At 33.3% G+C, this 5098-nt stretch overlaps 1 long non-coding RNA gene across 1 annotated transcript; it reads right to left on the reverse strand.

Moving 5' to 3' along the window:
• Window positions 1–3989: 3989 nt before the first annotated feature.
• Window positions 3990–4888, reverse strand: LOC147507971 (uncharacterized). The gene is made up of 3 exons (XR_015216273.1): window positions 4530–4888; window positions 4394–4444; window positions 3990–4252 (listed from the first exon to the last, which is right to left on the reverse strand). It is a non-coding gene; the product is annotated as an uncharacterized LOC147507971 (long non-coding RNA).
• Between the last annotated feature and the right edge of the window lie 210 nt (window positions 4889–5098).

Below are 5098 nucleotides of genomic sequence, written 5' to 3' on the forward strand. Positions count from 1 at the left end.
CAGATATTTCAACATGACTCGGAATATCGGTGTCACCGAAATTCCAATAACTATATCAAGAAAAAGAAAAGAGATATTAGTGAGAGCACTTGTCAAGTCTCAGATTGAGTGATTCACTATTTGTGAGTGATTGAGAGCTCTTCTTGTAATCTTCTTGTTCATCTAGTGAAATCATCGATCTCATCGTGTGGATGTAGACATATTGCCGAACCACCTTAAATCTTTGTGTTGTGGTGTATTCTTCATTACATCTCTTTACTTGTTTATGTTTTGTTAGTTTATAGAGATATTGGGTTGTGCTTGGGTATTGTTAAGAACACTATACCAAAACAAAATATTCTTAATGGCACAAAACCGTTACTAAAAATATTTGTAACGGTTTATTTCCGTAACTGTTTGGGGGTTACTAATATGTTAAGTTATTTACTTACAGTTTTTAACCGTTACAAATTCTTTTTAGTAACGGTTATTCAGCGTCACTAAAATTAATTACTAACGGTTTTCTAAACTCAATCGCATTAAATATTTTAAAAAATAGTAACAGTTTCTTTCAATTTCTAACGGTTTGTACCGTAGCTTAATGAAGATATTAGTAGCGGTTATGAGAAATTAATAGCGCTTTTTAGGTGTAGTATGTGTTGCTAATTGAATCATTTACTAACAGTTTTGCACCCATTTCTAACGTTTTTTCTTACTTTATAAGTGTTATTTAATGAAGAGCTTAGTAACGTTTTTTGCCGTTACAAAACAATTTCATATTAGAAAAAAATTAATTTTCTCGTGCCACCGTTTACCACCTTCACCAATCACCTGCACAAAATGCCCCATTTTTTTGAAAATTCCACAAAAGTTACCAATAAATAAAAAACCTCACAAATACATCCAATCAAGTACGTACTCCTTTATATTACTACAAATCAGTGAAATCACAACCAAAAAGTCATACACATAAAGAACATGTGAATTCGGAAATTTGATGCACAAGAAAATAAACATTTTAGATTTGTCAGAGAACTCATCCTCTTTTTCTTCAACTATCTAGGCCTCCACACTCCATAAATCTTGAGTCCTGAGAATAAAATAAATTAAAATACGTAAGACAGGCAAAATGAAAGAAACATCCATACCTGAATTCAGTGAATGCTAATTTTAAGTCTAATTCCAAATATTACCCAAGACTTCAAAAACTTTTCAGCCAAATGATTTTTTGCAAGACAAAACCTATATGAGTGCATAATGCCATAATCATACTATTTAGTGTTGAAACAGTACCAAATATTCGCTAAAGTGAAAAGTCTATTACAACTAAGAACGTAAAAAAAAACATCCCAGCCAGTAAGGCGTTTGACTACTGACTAGTAATAGTCCCAGTTAACTAATGTAGTAACAACTAAACTTTTTTTATTTGAAGGACCCTGGTAGAACAACAACCAATGCACCTTAAATAGCATTTTAATACCTTACTAGGCCACAACATACCATTGTGTGTAAGCCAGCATAGTACACAATGTTGGCACCTAAACAACATTCCATACGATAACACTTTAATAAACCACAAACAACTTTCACCCAAGTCTTGCACGTTATTTAACTTTGAAGGAAAAAAGAAATAGAGGTGATCCACAAAATGTATAAACATTTGTTCGTTGAAAGCTAAAAAAGGTGTTAATGTTACCGCATCAACAATTCTCTTCACTACATTAATTAGTGGTACCCAAAATTTTCTCTTAACTTTCAAGACCTAAATTAACATCAATAACCATCACTATCTCACCATAGTCAACAAAACAAATAACAAGACTTTTACACACCTTTAGTAGCAGATTCCCAATGTTGAGTGAAAACTATCCAAGGCACCGCCATCCTCCCTCCTTTATCTGGGCATGGGACTAGCATTTCAAACCAATAATATTGATTATCAGCAACAACAAAAGAGGCCCTATTTTGAAGGATCTTTTTTATCTCAATAATATTGATATAATCATGACATCCTCAATAAGCTAGATTACGTTTTCATGACACCCGTTTATCACAATTTTGAATTTTCCTTTTTGAAGGTAGAAATTTGATTTCCTACCAAGCAAAAGTAGTCTAAAAACCCAAAATCAATACCTATGTTACATGGACAAGCCATTTTAAATGACTCGAGACCAAACATAATTCAGGAATGTAGATCACACAAATTCAAAACCAAATTTCATAATCTGAAGACAGAAATATAATTAAAAAATAAAAAACGAGCACAACTAGAAGCAAAAAATCTGCCCATTTTCAGAAAAGACCACCAAAGTACTGGAATTAATAGAAAAAAACATAAATATAAAAAGAAAAAACCGTACCTTTGTTGCAAACCACAGTTATAATACTGAACAAAGAGAAAAATATACATAACCTTCACAGTAATCGAGTAAACGAAAGAAATAGAGAGATTAGTTTACTGAAAAAATTGCCAAATTTAAATGGCAGTGAAACCCTATGTAATAAAAGGAAGACAAAAAGAGGATTACACAGTATTTACGCGACAATGAGAATAGCGGAGAAACATAGTGTACTTGCGGTGGCAATAATACAACGATATTTTGACAGATCGCAGTTCAAGCTTGCATTATTGCATGAACATATTGTTTCTGGACCACATCAAATAAAACTAAATCAACACTATTAATCAACTCCCTTATTAGACTTGTAAAAGGGAATAAATTTCAGCAGTTAAATTTAAAATAATAACCATCGAAAAAGCAATAAAGAAACCCAATAAAAGCTAAATAAAGGAAAATAAAATCAAGAATTAAAAGGATTGAAATTAAGAACTTCTCAATGGTAGTAAAACACTCTAAAAGTTACAAACCAAGTCTTTTCATCATTCAAATTGAGGGGTTCTGCTAATCGACGAACCATTATTTGAAATCCAAAGAGAATTAGAAATAAGAAAAGCTTATAAAAGACTCTAATTCGTTTCAAAATCCTAATACTCTAAAAGCTTAATCGCCAGACCCAAGATTTGGAAGATATCAGCACTTTGTTCTATGTACTTGACTACTCTAATGCAAGACACAAAAGCTTACACAAGAGCAGACATCCATGTACTTCCATGGATCTTCTTTTTCTAGTTTAAACAAATCTCAAGAGTCTTGTACAATGTGGTACCGGTTTTATTAGTTAAAATTATTACAGGAAAAAGATTCAAGCAAAAACAGGTCTTATAAGTATATAACACTTTAAAAAACAACTAACTACTAACTTGAAAGTAGGGGCAATAGATGATGCAACAAACCTTATCAACGACTTGTCCAATATCACATGGGTCATCTTGTCCATTCAGGTCATCACCATTCACCCATACTAATTACAAGATCCACACATTTTGATCCATGTCGATACCAGAGAAATTCTCCCAAGTAATCATATAACGGACCTACAAATAAGTGGAATCATTAGTAAGGAAAACCTCTGGACTGCTTCAAGTACGTAAATAGATTGATACTGCTACTTGCACAGGTCATTCATATAGCGGCATAACCCGACTGGAATTGACTTATAGAATGTATCGACAACATGATCTAGGAACTTAGTTAGATGCAGCGACTTGTCCCATAATAGGCACAAATCAATGATGGAAATACAATGCGGGAGAAACTAATCTGCAAAATTATAGTATAGAAGTCATTGTTTGGAGTCTTCTTGGAAAAATATTCTTGCTCAAAGTTACCAAGTGAAAGAGATTGAAAACTTTGCCCCCAGCAGTACAAAACTTCTCGATTAGCTAAATCGAAGTTTATGAAAATCCATCTGAGACAACACACTTTACTTACTTGAATTGAGCGGACGAGAAAGTGTCCAAGATCGACAAACATTGCTTCCGTTCGATCACGGTTTACTTATAATTACTTGAAGTAGATCTAAGGACAAATGTATAGATAATAAGTAAATAAAGAATGAATGCGAGCCGGATGCAAACTTTCTAAACCGTATTATTGCTTACCTGTAAATCATGTAATACACAATACGACTCCACCAAGAGATACCCATGCGTGCTTATGATTTCGCTGAAAATAGTCTACTATGTATTTTGGATTAAAAGCGCGCAAGATACCAATATCATACTTGAATATGTTGTAGAGACCAATGCCGGCTATAAAGGAACACCACAAGATGATGATTGGGGCAAATGAATAGCCAACTTTATCAGTCCCAAACTGTTCAGCAGAAAAGAGAAGGATCAAGATTACCACAGAGATGCCAACAACAACATCTAAGAAGAAAAAAGTTGGAGAAATGGTTCAGTCAAGTTTCATTAGTTGCAAAGTTACATTACATTCATATAAGACAGTATAAGTTGATATAGTTAGTGCTTGATAATGAGTGGATGCTGCAAGTTTTAGAGTACAAGTACTTTGATCAAGGGACTTTGCTGACTGCTTGATACCACTCACTGCAGAAAGCACTGCACGACAAAGATATAAACTAGTCAAATTCGAACTATAAGCATTTGTATTGGATGAAAATAGCTGGTAGTCTATACAACTTACCCGAGATAGATGGAGTCAAAATTGCATCTCTAATCACCAAGGAACAGTCTAGAATCGTGACAAGCAAGAGCATAACTTGAGCCACTTCACTTTTCTCCAGCTTTTCTTTTATTTTTCGGGCTCTCCTTAACTGGTTTGATGGTGTATCTACAAGGAAAACTAAAGGGCTTGTGCATTAGGCTTTAGTATATTTTAGCATAACAAGGGCAAGGAGACGTGCTCAATGTAGGGTCCTCGAGCTTACAATATGACACATACACATACACCTATTTACTAACCTTCATTATAAGAAATATTTACATACGCCTTCCACAGTTATTAAACTAGGTCAAAATATTTAATCATCAAAATTAAAAAATTAAAAAATTAAAAAGGAAAAAAAATACACTTTAGTGTGAAATATTGCGAACAAAAACACTACATCTTTTCTAGGTTATCTGTATTTAGTGTGAAATAAACATGCATAATTTGTGGTATATATTACTCTGACCTGTTTGAAAAATACTAAACATGTATGATGCCCAATCAATTAGTACCTTTAAACCAAGTTGTGAACTTACCCAACCAGT

This window comes from Coptis chinensis, chromosome 3, assembly GCF_015680905.1.
Source record: "Coptis chinensis isolate HL-2020 chromosome 3, ASM1568090v1, whole genome shotgun sequence".
Classification (NCBI taxonomy): domain Eukaryota; kingdom Viridiplantae; phylum Streptophyta; class Magnoliopsida; order Ranunculales; family Ranunculaceae; genus Coptis; species Coptis chinensis.